Genomic DNA, 21,142 nt, shown 5'->3' with positions numbered 1-21,142 from the left:
AACTCAAAATATTTAAGAAAATTGAGAAAAATATTACCGTAAAATAAAAATTTTATATATTTTATAAAAATTAAATCTATTTTCAGGTGAAAAAAGCATCAAGACGAAATTTTACATTCTTTTCTTAGCCATGCTGTAAGACGAAATCTTCCGCATCCCGAGGATTAAATTTAAAAACTGCTATATCCACCGTTAAAGTTTATAAGACTTGACCCAAAAATAACCATTTTTAGTATCATTTTTCAATTAAAATATACGAAATTTCAAATTATAAATGCTAATATATATATATATTTACTATTATATAATCGAAATCCACAATATATTCACGAGATTTCTAAAGTGTGGTAACATGCAAAAGTGATAAAAAGTGTCGAATAACGAGAAAATTATGTAAAATTCTAAATTTTTTCTATCAAAATCTCGATTAAAAGTGAGACTTTTGTACTCTACTGGTATAATAACAGAGTATTGGCAGCAATTATCTTCAGGGAATTTTATTAACTCGGTTGTTGCTAAGGTAACAGATTTTTGTTTTGTTAGTTTGTGGCCACGCAGTGTAAAGCATAAGTTGGTGGAGAGATAGGAAGGGAATTAAGAATGTAAAATTAACATTCAGACACGAATAAGGAAGAAGAGAAAGAGGGAAAGTTAATTGCACTCGACTAGAACGGAATGTAGATCAAGGGCGTTGATCTTAGAACTAAGAAGAGCAGCCACAGAAAACGAACTTTTAACGTTTTCTCTCTTTTTATAAAGGTATAGAAAATGTACAAGTCCGGTTTTAAGTTTAAAAAAGGCACGTCTCACGCATAAATTAGAGTCGTTAGTTCGACCAGAAAGGTCAATTTAATGACTCTTTTTTAGATATTAAACCCGATAAATCATTAAACCTTCCAACAAAAACTTCGAATCGTACAAAAATGCATTTATAATATTTTAAAAAATGACATATATCGGCACGGGATGGTAGAATCTACTCATTGTTTCCTCATAGATCCGCGCTTATATAGGTTTTTAAATAAATATTTTAAAAAATATTCATGAATATTTAACACTTATCACGTAGCTTTTAAGCTTATAAAAAGATTTAGCTGCGTGTCAAGATGCTATTTTGACGCTTTTCTCATTTGTCATCTGTTTGCGCGGGGCATCGCCTAATTACAATTTGATCACGTGAACCGTTTGGATTCATAAATTAAATTCAAATCGTTACGAGTGGATGGCGATGATTATGATAAAAGTTAATTTTTGAGCATCCTTAATGCATAAACTATTCCCTGTAATCTTCATTAATCGTGCAAAATACTTGTGTATTTGCATATGCGAATGTCATACAGGGTATAGTGTTACGTATGCAGTGACGCTACTTTATCTACATGATAATTTAGGGGACGTTAGTGTGTCTGACCTGCTCGAATAGGTGTTTTATTTTCTTTCTACGTATATTATTCGTTATAAGAAATGATTTAGGTATTCTATCTTCGTTTTCTAATAAAGTGGAGAGCGTTTAAAGGTGGACGCGACGCGACATGTCGCGTCGCGTGCGTAAAACGGCATTCGATGTAGTCAAACAGTTGTACAATACACAAAAAACAGTTAAAATAATATAATTTTTATTTTTTACACAAAAAAATTCCATAAATTTTGCACAAACGAAATGCAAATTCAGTTTTGCTGGTTTGATTTTTAAAAAATCGACATTGATTTATCGTTCGCGTTGCTTCACGCGTCGCGCCGAAACTAAATGTTAAACTACACTAATATATATTCCGTTTTTTTTCTTTCATTCCAGAGATTACGGCATAAAATATTCGCATATTTAAATACAAATTAAAACTAAATAAATAAGAAGAATTAGACTCGAGGAAGGGAACAGCTGCCATTATTAGTTATGGCGCGACGCGAGTTTACATCCATTTAATTTAAACTAGTTATTATTATAATTATCCTCCCCAAAATATACCTGTAAGGTCTACAAGTATGTTTTGTGGAGATATCACTGTTCTTTTATTTCGTGCGCTGTGTAGGCAGTTACGTTAGTTTACTCGTCTACAATTTATCCGGGAAGGCCGTAGACGAGAAACGTTCATAATGGAGGAATAAGCGAATTTTGTGGTAAACGAATAAAAAGTACATTTTTTGTAGAATTTGGGCAGAATAAGTCGTGCGAATCCTCTAGTTTAAGAATAAGTATGAAAAATTTGGTGCGGATCGGGCAAAGGGTTTAGGAATTAATAAGGGGAGGGGCGGGATGTCTGGCTTTTACGAAGCGTATATTTTCCTCGGGATCGCAGCGAATAAGCAAGAAAAATGTGGATCGGATCGATCAGAAAGACAAGAACAGCGACACAAACATTCTATTATCTATATAATGTACCTTTATATAATATCTTTCTTGTTTCGTGCAAATACGAAGTCCGGGACGGAACTCGATTCCGGATTCTTATGCAAAATATTGGACGCGACGCGACGCGTCGCGCATCGTCCAATCGTAATTTTTTAACGATTTTTTCCTGTATATGAGACAAAATTTGTAAATTTGCAACGTGGTTTTAAACGTATCCTAAATGCTAATTAATATGTTTCCAGTATATCTGCGGATTTACGCCATTTTTCTATAGAAGTACAATCCGAAAACCTTGTTACGCGATGTAAGGAGACTCTTCTCTGACTCGATTCGACATTTATGCATTAAATTGAGCCATTTTAGGCAACGGAAGCGAATTAAAATGGCCAAATTCAACGTTTAGGCCCGGTTTTCCCTATTAGGAATATCGAATTCGGCCATTTTAAACGTCGGAAGCCAATTAAAATGGCTCTCAATTGAAAGTTTACGATTCGAATCGAGCCATTTTAATTCTTTTGCAACTCATTTCAAAATAGATATTGGCTGAAAAATGGAAATTCGGCGTTAAAACTGGATGATTTTCTAGTGTCGAGTTCATATCTCAATCGAAAAATATCTTTTTCGACAGCGTTAAACCGGTTACTCGACTCGTCCTTCTCAATATGCCTATGGCAAGGTAACTTTAAAGTGGTTCGATCTCACTCCAAAGTTCAAACGATATTTAAAAAAATGATCGAATAAATCATTGCAAAATAATTAGCATATAATCGCGCTTCAACTACTATTTTGGGAATTTTAGAAACATTTATTTACTATTGTTTAATTTAAAACAAAAAAAATTACATTTAATGTTCAAGTTTTTCTCCGTTGTAATCATCGCTTTTTCTTCTTCGTTAAATTGGATAATTAACCGAATTAATTATCCAAAAACCTAAAAAAACTGACGATTCTCTGTGGGAGAAAGATTAAACACTAATTATTATCTGTATACTTTTTTTATAGGTAAATTAAGAATATGAATATTCATAGACCTTCGAACTATTCATGATTTGTTCACAAACTTCAGTTATAAATCTTCATTCGTCTTAATTTCGGTCATTTTGGCCTCATTTGTCCCATTTTAATTCAGGGAATTTTGACCATATTGATCCATTTTAAACTCCAGATCTTTTGACCAGATATTGATTCATCTTAACATAAACCTGTGTAATTCGATCTTAATCCTATATTTGATCCAATTTTTGGCCAGATTTGATCTATTGTAACTCGAAGTGTTTTGATCATATGATTCAGATCTCAATGTTAATTCCAGATTACAGATCTTGACATTACTTTATTTTAATTACTAATACTGTCGCAGATTAAATTTAAATTTCTTAAATTCCCATTGAACAGGTGTAGATAATTATCTTCAATTAACTAGAAAATCATTAAAATGGTTTTAAGTATCCTTGTTGCTAATTTTAGTGTGTTTTGCGGGGCGAAGTTCTGATCATTTCTACTTAGACTAACATGATTTTTGAAAAATTTAATCATTTTAAAGCGTAATTAAAGTAGAATTTTGTATTCTTTTACTGGTTTCTTGTTTATGTTATTGTCGACGCGACGCGACGACGAGATAAAGACAACTCGTTTGCGTCGCGTCACACAGTATTTTTCAAATTAAACTGTCAATAATATAATAATTTATAAATTTTCTTTATTTTCTGTTAAAACAATCGCATACACTTCTAAAAATTGTGTTTTTAATAAATAAACATTTTAAATAAATATATTATTATATAATCATTATACAGGTACGCGTCGGGTCGCGCTGTTTATCTTTCCAGCTATTTAAAGAAAACAATTGTTTAATGTTGTAATATTAAATAACTATAGAAGGTTCTTGAATTTAAATATTATATAAGTCCCTTTTAGATTTCTTAATATCACTTTCTAGAAGAATTTTATTAATTATTTTTTCGCGCATTGCTTCGCGTGCATTCGCGTCGCACGTAAACCATACATCACCACAAAGAATCGCGTAATTTTTACAAAAAAATGTAATTTTTGAAATACTTTTACGTATTTAATATTAGAAGAATTATAGAAAATAATTTTTAAACAATATAATCTGTATTCGACGCGACGCTGCCTGGCTATACTTTGAACTGCGCGACACAAAGGAGTGTGACTTCCACGTTGACGTCTGCACTTCCAGGTCAGAAACTTAGTAACAGAAATGAACGTGGCCCTATTTTTGTTGTTGGCAACTCTCCTCGTGCTCTTCAATCATTCATATTCCTTATTTATTCATCTGTAAGTGAAATCAAGTCGGAGTTTCTACACCAGATTACAAAGTGTCTCCTTATTCAATTATTTAAAAATTAATCGATGAATATCGATACGTGATCAAATTATTCACTTTTTTAAATATGATTAATGAGAGTTTTATTAGTTAAATACCTTCTATCAACGGCCATTTAACTAATAAAATACTAATTAATCTTCACGTAGAAGCTAGCGTGACGTCTGCGAGAATGTGTAAACGCAAACTGAGCACGATCCCAGTGTTTAAATTTCTCTTGTTCAACTATTTAATTTTGTGCGTGTTATTTATTTAACTCTACTTTTCCCCCCTCTTTGTTTACGTTTTCGTGTTCTACTTTAGTCTATCTACATCTCTAGAAATTCATTTGACTTCTATACGGTTATTTACCACTTAGAAGTCGAACTATCCAAAGATTTTTAGTTTGTTGCCGTTTTTTACCCTCGTATATTTATTTAAAAAATTCATATAAAAGTAATATAAAATAGAGAAAAACTATAAATAAATATCACATAAATCCGCCGAAAGCTTGGCGAGGGGTCCGGGAGTAGTGATGGCCTCCTTTTTTTGAACAAATGAAGTAATTAATAAATGGCAGTCTTAAAGATTTTAGTTTTTGTTAGTAAAAATAACATGGATTTATAGGGGTAGAAACCCCTAAGTTTTCTCTAGACCTTGAAAAAATCCCCATCTCCCCCCTCTGCAGTCCTGCCTGTATCTAAAAACTATTTTTAAGTAGTGAAGTATAGAAGGGATTAAACGCTCATAGGGAGAATGAAGTGTTGGTCTTTAAAAATGAGAATTCGAACACATTACGTTATTTAATTTATAATCAAGTTACAAACTTCCCTTCTCTCTTTACGATTCTATTCTTTTGACTTTGTATATAATACATTTCGTCTTATATTAATACAAATATTATTTTTAAACTCAATATCAATATAAACAAGTATTTGTTTAGTTAAAAGTTCAATTAAAAGTAATATTATTACCATATTTGTACGAGAATCCCCTTCACATCTTTTTTTTTAAAGGATGCAAACTTTAACTTTATTTAATTATTATTAAGTGGAATTCGATTTACTAAATTAAAAATTTAATTTAATTACTCTTAATTTATACATTTTTAAAGTAAATAATTGGCTTCTTGATTCATTTTTACGTTTCGTTCGGCGTGAATGTTTTCGACGATATCGATCACGGCATTCCGTCAAAGTACGTAGAAAACCTTCCTCCATTGTCTTAAATTACACCATACTTTCCTCATTGTTCCGTTTAATGCTTTATAACTCAATTCTTCATGAAATTCTACTCTGTTTTTTTTTTTTCTAATAAGATTATACCATCGATTAGTCGATGCAATACATTGTCCGTGACAGAATATTTACTGCACATGGTACAATTACGTCCATTATGGGCAGTCTGAAGCCTTAATTAGGTGGCCATGACGAGTAAGGAAAAAGAACCATGTCCTGACTGAAGGGTTTGAAACTGGATGGCGTTTGGATACGAGAAATCGAAAAGAATGGCTGAAGAACCATTCTTGTCAATTCGGAACGGATGAAAGGAATTTATCGAAAACACTTCTCTTACCATTTATAAGTGAAAAAGAGACTTTCAGGCGAGTTAATGGACATATAAAAATGTAAATACCCTTTAAAATTGCTAACAGATCAACATAAATTTATGGAAAATATAAGCAAAATGTTTATTATCCTCCGTAATATAAACGTTTCCTACTTTTCATACGTAAATTGAGTAAATATAATTGAAACGTGTTTAAAACATTCACCGAACATAATAAAAATGTAATTTAAAAGAACATTTTCTACTTAATTACAATTTAAATAAATATTTAATAGCTTACGTTAATATTTAAATTAAACCCTTCCACTTTTTATGTTTGCAAGAGTCTCACACCTTAAAATCAGCGATGCAATAAGACATTGTCTTTGTGTTATGCATCAATCACAACCGACTTCATTTGCTTCGATGATTTTTCCACCTTGGAAACTCGATTAATAAAGTCGTATTTAATTTAGAATATTATTTCTAGAATTTAATTTTTACTTTAGCATCGTTTGTCGTTGACTTAAAATAGTCAAAAAGTTTACATTTTTAATAACTTGTATTGTTAAACGCTCTTCAATCCAATAAAATAATAAAAACGAACTTATTATAAAGGCACTTTTAATGCCCACAGGACGAGAAAAATTAAAAAAAAAAAAAAAAAATCCAAGCCAGATCTTTTACAATAGTATCGAGAGGATCCTCTAATCTTGCTTTTCACTTTCATTTCCTACAATTGTTCTCGTTTTTAAACGTAAAATGCAGCAAATAAGTTATTCTTTCCGTTACATTTTAAATACTCGTACATTAGACGTGATTAACTTCATAAATTTCTTAATATATAAATTTAGCTGGGAGGCAGACAAATGTGGTTTCGTGACATCCCATTGATTGGCATCTGGAATTTGCTCACGTGGGACGTTTCCACATCTTACTTTTTTCAACCCGTTTGAAATCGACGAGAAGAATCAATATATTTTTATAAATTAAACTGCAATAAGTCAGAAAACTTTGATTAGTAAACACAGTCGACCCGTTTAGCTTGGAGAAAAACAACTTTCTGCCATTTTTAACGCTTGCGGCTATCAGATAATGTAACTTTATCTCTATTTGGTCAATGAAATATTGCCTTACTGATCATTTTCTTTTTTTTCGTTTGGCCAAGTTATATTAAGATAATTACGATTGGTAAGATAATATTTAAATTCTGTTATCAAAAAATATATGATTTATACACTTAAACTACACATAAATGTCGTTATGTAAATAAAGGTAAGAGTTATTAACAATGTTTCATTTTGTCTAGCTTAACAGTGAACGGAGGTATGTACAGTACGTTTGTACAGTTATTGTCGGCATTTTTTTTAATCCATTAAGTATATATATATATATATATATATACTTAATGGATTAAAAAAAATGCCGACAATAACTGTACAAACGTACTGTACATACCTCCGTTCACTGTTAAGCTAGACAAAATGAAACATTGTTAATATATATATATATATATAATATTATATATATATTGTTAATATATATATATATATTAATTATATATATATAATTAATTTAAGTCGAATTTTAAGCAATGTTATCAGCTGTGTAGCGTGAGCAATGAGCAATCTGCGTGAAGCCCATATGCGTGCAAGAGGCAACCACATACACTGTATAAACATGTACAAGTTTTTTCCGGTTTGTCCACCGTTTTACTCTGTTCTGATCCCTAGTTGCCGGGATATGGAACAAATTAATGGTTATATTTATTTTTTGGATATAGTATTACATACACAAACATAATTACTTCTACAATAATCGTAGTGGTTGATATGGGACACCGTCACTTTATTTATAAACACAAATTTTGCCGTTTTTATCTATACAATGTCTATTGTGTGTTTCGTTTACATGTACAAAAATACGAAGATGGATCAAAATTCTATAATTGCTACATCATTTTCGGTCATCACTATTATATTATTATTAGCAATTAAATAATTGATGATGTTCCTGGACATTGTTTCAGGAACAACATTGTTGCATACAGTACTGCAGTTATAAGGATTGGCATTCTCAATGTTGTAGGAACACCATTTACGAGAAAACTGCAATTTTGGTGTAAAACAGTAAATAATCTTTTAACGGAAAATTAAATATTTGAAAGACTTGTATGAGAATATTAAAAAAAATTCCAGCAACGAGTTGCTTAACTTTTCCGGTAACATTTGGTGGCGCCTCCTGTTAAAATATAAAAATAATAAAATATTATAAGTTATTATAAAATGGCAAAAAGCTTAATTTTGAGGGTAGGGATGAATTTTATAAAAATTTGTAAATGCCAATAAGGAGTAAAATCGTCTTTAAGTCCGACTCTATTAGAGATACGCACAACCCCTTTATCTCCCCACTCCCTCAACCTTTAATTACCATAATTTAATAGTATCAATCCCCACAATAAACATACCTCTCTGCAAAATTTCAGATATTTTCGACAAAAAGCATAGGAGTTATTAAGCTTCAAAGAGGGTGAACAAAATCGGCTCCCATACACACTCATTGAGATCCACACATACAGAAAAACCCCCGAATTTTTATACATTTCTCGACGTTTCAAGGCCCAGAGTCCAAAAACGTAAAAATCTTGGATCGCCATACTTTCCATCTGTTATATATAACAAGTAGGAAAGTAAAAATTAATGTTTTTAAAAAATTCAAGAGTGTAAGAAAGCATCATAAAACAAATTTATATGATGAATGTAAGGAATAGGTGAATGGTTCCTACGATATCTTGGCATCAATCTCTGAAATTTTGCAGAAAAGTTTATTAGGAGGATTGATGCTATTAAATTTTGCTGGTTAAAAGTCGAGGGAATGGGAGGTCTTTTTTTTTTTAACTCTTTCTGCCCTGTGGGCTCTAAGAGGGCCTCTGTTTAAATTTATATTTTATTTAAAATATCATAACAGATGGCTCCACCAAATATTACCGGGAAAGTTAAGCAACTCGTTGCTGGATTTTTCAATATGACAAACTATATACTGTAACAATGCATAAGCTATATTACGTAGGAAGACTACGCTGCCGCCATCTGTTGACAAATAAATAAAATTAATAACATAACAGACTTTGTTTGTTTGTCTTTAAATTCTTTATTCACAAAAAGGGGATTATCCCTGTTGCAGGGGGTTGTACAAAATTGACTTGTAAATTTTCGTATTATTAAAACATTAACTAGGTTATTAAAATTTAACAGTCTTTATACGTTGGTTTTATATTATTTCGTTATTAACATAAATAAAAACAGTTATTTTAACAAACACAGTAATATAATTATACAATAATGAAGTTATATAATGTTGATATATTTTGACATACTGGCATAGATTTACAACATTTTTGTAATCTTAATGAAATAATTATACAGAGAATAGAGATCATTTTTATTTAGGTTATTGAGAGAATTTCTATAATCTTGGGATGAATCACTTTGGAGTATTCGAGGAATGTTGAAAGAATCACGTACATTAGAGAGATTTTGACATTTCTGAAGTAAGTGTTCAATTGAGAAGTTATCGAATTTGCACCATGGGCAATGATTGTTTGATAGGTCAATATAGAAATTATTGATATAAAGGGAATATTTATTTAGACGTAATTGTGAAATTAGCCTTTTCACGTTGAAGTTAATTGATTTTATCATATAAGGTTGTACAGAAGGTATTTGTAAAATTTTTAAGTACCAGGGATGATAGGTATTGTGATTTAGGCTATTTTGATCCATATTTATAGATTGAGCGATAGCTGATTCCATTAACATAGTATATCCAAATTTCCAGTCCTGAATATTATCTTTGAATAGAAGATCTGATACTCCAAAAGAATTTAGTATTTTATTTAGTTTAGTTTGCCAGAGTTGTATTGTAGTTGATTTTTTACTGCCTTTGATTATTTCGTGGTGCAGAAAGGTAATATTACTGTCAGATTTGAATTTTAAACGATAGTAGAATTTAATGATACGTTTTAAGAACAATGGATAAGAGCAGATACGGTTAGTTTCGTGGCGAATTGCGTAGCCTGGGACAGTTCTTTCTAAGTGAAAAAGTTTGCGAAGAAAGTAGATGTGAAATTTTTCTAATTTATATATATATAATCGAGACCCCATATTGGGGATGCGTAATATATGATTGGGTTAATGATTGCGTTATACAGTTTCATATGAATAGATAAATCGGAGGTTTTTAAGTTAGAATATAAGTTTAGCAGATTATCTATAGCAAGTTTTACTTTATTGTTCAAATACGAAATATGTGCTTTGAAAGTATGATTCCAATCGAACATAACACCTAGGAAATTGACTTCATTTACCATTTGCAGAGGTTGCTTGTCTAGATATATCGTTGTTTCTTTTTTGGAGATTTTACTATTCTTACGGAATATAACGACTTTCGTTTTGGTAGGATTGATTGTTAATTGGATTGAGTTGAGGTAAGAATTTAGTTGATTAATTTTTCTTTGTAGTGATATTTTTGTCGGAGCGAAGATTGCAAGGTCATCAGCAAATAATACATAATGAAAGGTCCTGTCACCAAGTTCTATTCCATCTGAGCAATTCTGAAATATGTGATCAATTTCGAGTAGATAAAAATTGAATAGGTATGGCGAAAGAGGGTCACCTTGGAGTATTCCACGTGTTAATGTTAGCGATGGTGAGACGGCTTTGCCCTGTTTAATTTTTGCGTTATAAGTTGAGAATAGCTTAGATATAGTGTTTGCAAATTGATTACCTGCTCCGTTAACTTTTAGTTTATATACCAGTAGCGGAACAAAAACAGAGTCGAATGCTTTTTGGATATCAATGAATGCAACATATATTTTTCTTTGCTTTTTTCTCAGATGAAGTTGTATTATAGAAGATAGTAGGAAAATAGCAGATTCTGTTCCTTTATTTTTGAAGAAGGCGTATTGAAATTTTGCTTCGAGGTCAGTTATTTTAGTCCAGTATTGGAATTTTGTAGCTAATAAAGATGTAAAACATTTTCTTAATGTTGACAGTAGTGCTATTGGTCTATAATTAGTTGGAGAAATTTTATCACCTTTTTTATGTATCGTTGATAAAATTACTGAATTCCAGGAGTCCGGGTAATTAATTGTTTTGTACATAGAATTGAAGAGTTGTAGCAGTTTCACTCTTGCTTGATTTGACAATGTTTTTAGGAACTTAGTTGGAATGTGATCATTTCCTGGTGATGTGTTAATGCGAGTTTTATTTATGATATCATCAAGATCCTTGATTGTAAATTTAGAATTAAGACATTCGTTGTTGGAGTTGTAGTTGGACATTAAATTAGGTATAGTTTGGGTAACAGGAAGGCGTTGATAAAATTTTTTCCAGGCTTCAAAACTTATCATTGAGTTATTGTCACATAAGTCGAATTTAAATCGAAATTTTTGTATTAGTGCCCAGAAAGTTTTGCTATCATTGCTGTTTTTTAGTAATGTTGTTTCAAGTTTAGAAAGATAATTTTTCTTTTTTGCTTTAATTAGGTTATTGTAAGTTTGCTTGAGCTTTCTGTAGTTATTGAAATTTAAATTATTTGAGTTTTCACGGAATGTTTTTAGACTTGTTTGCTTCATCTTTTTCATCTTGTAGCAATCTTTGTCAAACCATGGTTTTTTAAATTTGTTCTGAATGGTTCTTTTATCGTTTTTAATTTGGATATAATCGTTCATTATCTGAATTATTTGGTTATATATTATATCAGAATTCAAATTGGTTATTTCTGGAATATTGTTGAATCTATTTTCTATTTCATTGGAAAATTTCGACATTTTATAGTAGATTCTCGTTTGTTTATTGCACTCCTTAGTTGATGAATTTTCTGAGGACAATAGGAATTTTGATATGGTTGGAAAGTGGTCCGATGTGTCTTGCGTAGTTATGGCGAAATCTAGACAACAATCTAACATGTATTCAGAACATATTGTTAAGTCTATGGTGGATTTGCCATTATATTCAATACAAGTAAATTCGGCTGGATAATCAGGTTTGAGACGTCCGTTTAAAATGTACAGTTTATGGTCTTTTATTATTTTTATTAAGTTTATTCCTAGTTTATTAGTAGTATTATCTTTGGATCGTCTGATATTTTGTATTTGGTAATTAGGACCATTATAATATGAATCTGTCATTTCAGCGATTCTTGCATTAAAATCTCCCAGTAAAAGGATATATGGAGTTAAATGTTGCCACTGTTCGATTATTTTAAATATTTCATTGAGTTTTGTCAGACAGTTGGGTGGAATATAGGTGATCATTACTATTATTTGTCGATAATCTTTGTTGCCTAATATTGGTTTATTCATTGAAAGTAGGAGTAATATATAGTTGTCAGATTTTTTGGTTTGTTGTATTTTACAGCAATGTTTTTTTAATAAGATACACAATCCACCACTTGGGCGACCAGGTCCAGAAGGTTTATATGCTGGGACTGTAATTGTTGTATAGTTATTGAAGAAAGTAGAATTATAAAACAGATCCAGTGTAATCCATGTTTCAGTTATTCCAATTATATCAGGGTCATATTTTAATTGGAGAAGATTTAGTGATGTTATTTTATTCTTTAAGCCTTGACTATTCCAATTGATGACAGTAGTTGGGTGTATATTTTTGTTAACTTTTTCCTGATGAGATTTATTTTGTAATGTATATCAACTTGCTGATTCTGGTAAGGTAGAAAAAGGTAGAAAAGTATCCACATAAACCAGTTTTCCCGTATCGATATTAAAAGTTATTCTATCTCGGTCTATTTGTAGAATATCGTTACGTAGTTTGACTGAATGATTTTGTTTTCTTAATTCGAAATAAATCGGTAATAAGTTTTTTCTTCTTTTACGTGAGTCCTTAGTAAGGTCTGGTGCGATTTGGATGTTTCCCCAGTTTTCCAATAATTTTTGTTGTTTCTTTGATATGAAGGAATTAAAAATCTGATCACGGGTCTGTTTATTACTGAGTGATAATCTGATAACAGGATTCGTTGATTTGGTTAATTGAGTTATATCAAGAATATCTTCCTGGAGTACTTTGTGCAGGTTTAATGAAGAGTTAATAAATTTAAGAATTTCTGATTTGGAGATACTATTTGACGTGGGATAATTATATATTATTATATTATTATAGTGATGGTCGTTGATCAGGGTGTCCATTTTATACTGTATCAGTTCCTTTCCTGATTTTAAATTGTCGATTTGTAGTTTTAGATTTTCAATTTGACTGTCCATTCTTTGAAATTGTATTTTATTCTCACGTATAGTTTCATGGATTAAATTCAAATCTTCTTTTATAGATTCCATTTGGGTAGATAGTTTATTATTAGAAGTATTAATAAGTTCCGAAATTTTGTACCATAGATCTGTTGTTAGAGTGTCATTCGAATTTGTCGAAGATGATGGATGGATTATATTGGACTCACCTGGTGAATTCTGTAGTCTTTGTGGAGTTGTATCCATATGCTGGTTGTTGATTTCTAAGGCTGGTTCTTGTGATTCTTTGTCCATTAATAGATTAAAATCCGTTATAAGTTTGGAGTTGGATGCACCTGATTGAGACTTTTTACTTTCCGGTTTGGTTCTGTTAAGCGGAGGTCTACCTCGTTTAACTGGTGAACGCTGCATATTTATTAATTGTTAATATTTCTTCGAGAACGATGATTTCTATACAGTTTTAGTAATTTTTGGTTAATAAGATTAGAGAAATACAGTAGTTTCTTAACACTTGTTGAACCACAACGCAAAAGTCACCAACCTTGTCTTTAAATTCTTAAAACCAAACTAATGAAAATTTTATTCCCGAATTCATATATTTAATAACACTGGAAAATATATTATTTTATATTTAATTTCATCTATGTATTTTCGAGTGTATAACCCGCGGGCAATATGTTTAAATTACAAATTTAACTAGTGTTTAGAATTTATTCCAATGAGTAATTTGGGTTACAAATTCATGTAAAATTATCTTTAATTGATTATATTTTATGAATTTAAAGATTTTTGAGGTCTTTAAACTGATAGCAACTAACAAATTATTTATTAATAGTTAATGTATTTGTTGAGTTTATCAATCACTTTAATTCAATAAACATTGAATTATACATAACCTGAAATCTTTGTTGAAATTTGTGACTTTGATAGACCTTTAGATTAATTTCTTCAAAGTTTCAAATAGATGTGATTGATAAGTATTAAAATACACATGTATAGGTAAAAAAAAATAAGTATAAACAATTTATAGTAATAATGATGGTTATTCATAGTTATTTTTGGGAATTTAAGAACTTAATCTTCCAAGGTAGCATAGAACATCTTTCAACTGTTCTATGCAACCTCGGAAGATAGAGCTCATGCTCTAAATTCTAACATTTAAAGAGAATAAAACTGGAAACAAATGCTGAAGATGGGAAAAAGTAGAGTAAAATTGGAATGACTTGCAACTAGTATTGATTGAAAAAACTCCATAAATGGTAATGGATGCCAATGACCACAAAGACAAAATTAGAAAATCACAAAAAATAATGTCTTAAACTTGAAAATATTGTAAAACAATATTCTAGTCTTATGAAGATTAAAGATTTGTTTTGCTGGGACGACTAATGCATAGATACAGCTTAGATAGATAAATTTATTGTTTTTCATTGCATAATTTGGAAAAATCACATTACTTATGTAAGATTACAAAAATTTAACATAGTTACTTTTACCTCTTTCCATTACACATAAGTGAATCACAACAGATTTCAAAACTGCATTCCTCACAATGGTGGGCCAAAGCTTTATTGATTTAGTAATCCAACCATTTAAATAATGATATAATCCATTCAATTCACTCAAACATGTATGATACAACATGAGACATGCACTTTTGTATAAAGTGATTAACAAAAACCTATCAGAAATATATGGCAGGTACAGTATATACAATTAAACTAGATTGGGTGATTTGATGATTATACCTTGTATATAGTTGAACTTCATTTATTAATTGTATTTTTGATATTTGAATTCTTGGAGATATCTGATTGTTTATTATTATTCTTATTATGAATTTAATTGTTAATATCTTAAGTTATTGTTTAAGTTCATGGTGGTTATACTATGGCTCTTGTATATTTAATTATTAAAATTAAATATACAAATTTTATATGATATATATCATATAAATATTTTCTTTTTAGAATTTACATTTTTAATAATAGACTCTGCTTATCGCAATCACAGATATTATTAGTCATTTAATATGATCGGAATTAGCATGCCCAAACATGTAAGTTAACAGTAAAAATTATGACATTAATAACAATAATTTTATTTAATAAGTCATATACATTTTAAAAATTGTTTTAACATTTAATGTTGGAGTCAATAAACCAGAATTTCTTTTAATTGCAGTCTTATTACTTACTCTGCTTAATTTTAATAGTATAAGTGAGTCTCAAATTGATTATATTAAGCAGATTCTAGTGTGCTTTATTAATTACAAACTTAAATGATGTTTAGTAACTTAAATAATAGCTCGTTTGATAAATTCCAGGTGTCACAATTAATTAACTTTTGGGTGATACTATTTATATATTATTAATATTATCAAAATTTTTGTTTGACCTTTGAATTCTCTCATTTTTAATTTCAAACATGTAAATAATTAAAAAAGATGACATTGTAAAAATATAAATAATAAATGCATGCTGTTTATTTATTAAAAGTTTTATTTAAATATAAATATTTTGTATTTAATTATTTATTAAAATAGATATAACTACATAATATTTTAAATGTTAAATATATTTAAGTTGTAACCATGGAATTTTGCCTTTTCTTCTATTTACAATCTCCCACATATCAAACTGGAAAGTGCGAGAATCCATTATGTCCACGTAGAGTTGACCTTTTAAATGATCCATTTCGTGTTGGATAATTCTAGAAGTCCAACCCTTTGTCTGTACTTCAAATGGTTCTCCTAATTCATTGTAAGCTATAAAAAATTATATATCTTATTTACTAAATTATGATTCTTTAAATACATAGAAATTATCAGTAACTGTGAAATGACATTGAGTATATTAATTTGTCATTATAAGAAACTTTTTTGCTTACAGACATGAATAAACTATTTTTCTTCATGTCCATAATGAATTTGACAAGATCTACAACAGTAGTGGCTGAGTGGCAAGGAATATCCCATTTCTTTCCACTTGACTGCTCCAAATTAAACCATTCATAAAAATTTCTGAGATTCTTACCTACTACTTGGCCTGGCTCTCAAAAACTGGATATTCAAAGTAGCAAAATGAATTCTTGATTTCTACAATGTGTCACTCTAAACTGTAACTTATTCTGACATTCATTAATATCATACCTTCCTTATGTCTTCCAGCAATACTTTATCAGAAATTAGTTTCTAATACAGTATTGCTGGAAGACATAAAAAAGGTGTGATATTGATGAATGAATTCTTAATTATCTTGGTCAATGGCTGGGCAGTTAAAGTGGCACTCTACTGCTGTAGGGACCTTATGCTTTTACACTATAAAAAGTGCTTTTACACATTATAATGTGTAAAAGCACTTTTATTAAGACCTAGAAGTCAGCTCTCCATAATCCACAGATATCCTGTGACCGCAACAGTATAAAGCTGCTATTACTTGATCTTAGTAAAAAGGGCCTTTAAGCATTGTACAAACATTCAGGATACATATAAAGAAATAACTTGTATCAAAGAAGTTGCAAGGCAGTATGGTTATTCTAGTAATTTAATTAATTGACATGCCGACACCTACATCATTGATAGGAAAAGAATGAAAAAGAGAAGATCCAGTGCAACTATAGCAGTATTCTGTAACCCAACCTATAATCATCTCTTTAGAGCTATAGCAAAAAATAAGAACAGCAGGCTTGTTTTAAAAGGAACCAGTTGCTATGTAATGAAAAAGACATGCAAGGTATCCATGATATTAGCATATACAGAATATCATGGCATAATGTTCAACCTTAGCACAGTATATTGGAACAACATCCCATTCTCTTTTTGACAGGACTAAGAGAACATATGATGGATATCAAGAAAAGTCTATAAAATTTTTACTTACACTTTATGCCAAAATTTCAAAAATAATACATTAAACAGACTGTGTATAGCAACTATATAGTCCCATAACAAGCCAATCCTTGATGTGGTGTCTCTTTTCAAACAACTATAATCTTAATTTTAGATATTGTACTAGGGGCCAATTTTAATTTTATGATAATTTATCTTTTTAACAAATGTTATGTCATATATCTCTTAGCAATTTGTGTTCTTCCACATTTGTAAAAAATTTTAAAAATCACTAAAAAGTTCATAATATTTTTCATGCATGTGAAAAAAATTTTAAATTTATGTTCTCTTATTTTGAAAGAAATTTTGTTTGCTATTTTGTACAAAAATTTCTTGTCTGACAAAAATGATAATACAAAAGTACTCACACCTACATTTTATGTTTAGAAAAAGCTATTGATGCTCGAAGACATCTATTTAATGTGTTTTTTTCAGGAAAGGTCTGTACCACTGCACAACCCTAAGGATAATAGTGCTGTTAAAGGAAGTGACTTTGAACCAGTAAGTGTGAAAAGAGAAAACTTAAAAACCTCAAACAATTAGATATTTATTTTTCTGAAAAGAGCAGAAAATGTAATAATTTCAAAGACTGAAATGCTTTTGGTATATAAGCTATATACAAGCTATAAAAGTAGATAAAAGCAGGAAAGGAGAGAAGAAAGAAATATGGTATTGAAGATATATCTCATTTTATATTAATTAGCATCACTATTATAAATATTGATGGTTTCAATCAAATTGTCCTGGAATAATAGAAACTTTAACATTATAACTGATTATTCATTCATAAATTTATTTTTTACTTTCCTGACTATTAGAATATATCAATAACACTGCGCTGTTCCTCTTTCCCGGCCTCCATAGGGAAATTATGGAAATCATTCAAATTTTTACTCCTCATCTTTGTTTTTGCATTTCACAACATTTTGACACTCTTCAAGCCTAAGAATGTAAAAAAATCCCCCACTTAAAAAATTGTGTGTATGTGTGTAAGCATCTAATTTGCATTATTTACCAAGATTGGATGAACCAAAAATTTTGAAACTTGTCAAAGCTATTAAATTTTGGTGATTAAAGGTCAAAGGGTTGGAAAATGGAGGGGGTCATGTATCATATCTCAAGTGGAGTCAGACTTAATGAAGATTTTATTATTAGCATTTACAATTTTTAAAAACTCATTCCTACCCTCAAAATAAAATTTTGTCTTTTTATAATAATTAATAATATAAAAAAGCTGGCAAGGGTTCTTGTTCAACTTTCCCGACATTCGAATAGAAGGAAGCCAATAATTTTCAGTTATACAGTAGAGAGTTGAAAATCGGAATCAATTGGGGACTGGGGTTGTTCCGATTAGTCATTTGTTCCGATTACCCATTATGTATGAAAACATACATTAACCTGTCCGATGTTCAAATTTTTCTCCATTGCATGTCGCTTCGTGTTGAATTTTTCTCCGTTGCGTGTCGCTTTGCATTGAATTTTCGTCGATTTTAAGCCTAATGAAAATTTTTATAATAATAATCAAGGCTACTGTATCGTTAAAAATTATACTTTAGAAGTAAATCTAGTATCAAAAACGTTTGATTCAGCACAACACAGTCTGACTGAAAATCGTTCCGATTACCGGCCATTCCGATTACCGGCATCCCGATTAACGACTCTCTACTGTACTACAAATACAATATAAATTTAAATAATAAAAAAAGCATAGGAGGAGTAATTCTGTTGAATTATGAGAAAGTTATGTATTTAATGAATACTTCAATTTAAAAAACACTAACACACATTAGCACAATGTTAAAATTATTTGTTGTGTCATTTGTTATGTGATTTTATTATTAATAAAAAATACTTTTTATATTATTAATTAATAGGCAAAAAGGCAAAAGACTAATTTTGAGGGTAGAGATGAGTTTTATAAAAAAAACTGTAAATGCCAATAACAAGTAAAATTTTCATTAAGTTCAACCCTATTTGAGATATGAAATTTGACTCCCCCCTCTAGTCCCTTTCCCTCAATTCTTAACACCACCAAAATTTAATAGCACCAATGCTCCATATATAGAAATAACCCTGCCAAGTTTCAAAATTCCTGGTTCATCAAATCCTAAGATATAATGTATTAGGGTCAGTCAAATGAAAACGAGACAGATGGAAAAAAAGTAAGTAAACTGTTTATTATTTCAAAAGTAATTGCCATAACTGTTAATACATTTATCCCACTGTGAGACAAGATGCCTTCATGGAAAAATGTTTGCAGTTGCCTATGGAACCATGATTGTACCCAGGCGTGCATCTCTTTGTCCGAAGCAAATTGACGGCCACGGATGTCTTTCTTCGGGGCTCCAAAAATATGGAAATCTCATGGGGAGAGATCGGGACTGTATGGAGGATGCATAAGGGCTACAGCAAAATTTCTGCAGTGTAGTCAAAACAATTTTGGCAACATGTGGGTGAGCATTATCCTGCTGTCTTTCAATGACACCCAACCTTCTTGAAATCGTTTATTCCTCTCAAACACACATGCACGTGACATACTGTGTTTGCCATACACAGCAGACATTTGGCCATGAATTTCACTTCCCGATTTTCCCTCCACAGTCAAAAAACGCGCTACACTGCGCTGTTCCTCTTTCCCGGCCTCCATAGTGATGTTGGATGCACACATGACTTGCACTGACCTCACTTCGAGCATGTCTAACAGACAAATGGCACAGCGGTGAACGTTTGAGCTGTTCCTTCCTGATTCCCAATAGAGGGCTCTTCTATACACATGCCTACCTGCGTTACCAACTTCTGTGCCACATTTGTTATATAGTCTGTCTCGTTTTCATTTGACTGCCCCTAATAAAATAGATAGTAACAGATATACAGAATTTTGTATGAGTATTTTCATATTTTTAGGCTCCTTGAGAGTCAAAACATTGAGAAATGCAAAAATCTGGGATCAAAATTGACAAATCATCTTACTTTCCCTTTGGGTCTGTTCAGAAATGCTTTATATGTTCAACCACTGAGTCCAGGCATCACTCAAAATCATTACTTGTAAAGTTTCTGACGATACACTAATTGCTACCAGACTCACCGATCTACAACGGCAGGTTAGAAACTGACTAGATCAACTACTGATGACATCATTTGCTGCTATCAACTAACTGATCAATAAGCACTTCCAAACAGACTTAATAATAGCTAGGAGAATAAAATTATTTTTTAATAAAATGTCAAAACAGATGGAATTGCATGCAATTATTTTAAACTGAAATAGTCTCTTGATAAATAGAGAAATTTATCATAATTCAACAAAATTACTGTTTTTAAGCTTTTGTATTATTTAAATTTTATATAACAGTTTAACTGAAAATTATCATACCTCCTTGGTCCCTTTAACTTCCTGATTGAATGCTGGAAAAGTCATGCAAGAGCTCTTGCCAAGTTTTTTTAACTTTAATTATTGGAGAATCCAATTCCACATTTGGAATCTAAGTGTTATTTATCTACACAAACAATTATTTTTATGCATTTCAAATTTATTATAAGAATTGCTTAAACAATTCATCTATTTGTATTAATTTATAATTATACATAATATGAAATTTACAATAATTCTTGAGAATTAAATTTGCACATTTAAAAGTCCAATACTTAAAATAATCTAGACTCATGTCAGAATGATCACACCGGAAAAAATTAATATTTTTTTTTTTACCAATCAAAAATAACTTTATCTTCTAGAATAAAAGTTTAAGTAGTATCTCATCCATCACC

Source organism: Centruroides vittatus, unplaced genomic scaffold, assembly GCF_030686945.1.
Source record: "Centruroides vittatus isolate TY-2023 unplaced genomic scaffold, ASM3068694v2 contig_1159, whole genome shotgun sequence".
Lineage (NCBI taxonomy): Eukaryota > Metazoa > Arthropoda > Arachnida > Scorpiones > Buthidae > Centruroides > Centruroides vittatus.
Note: the sequence above shows the minus strand (reverse complement) of the source record.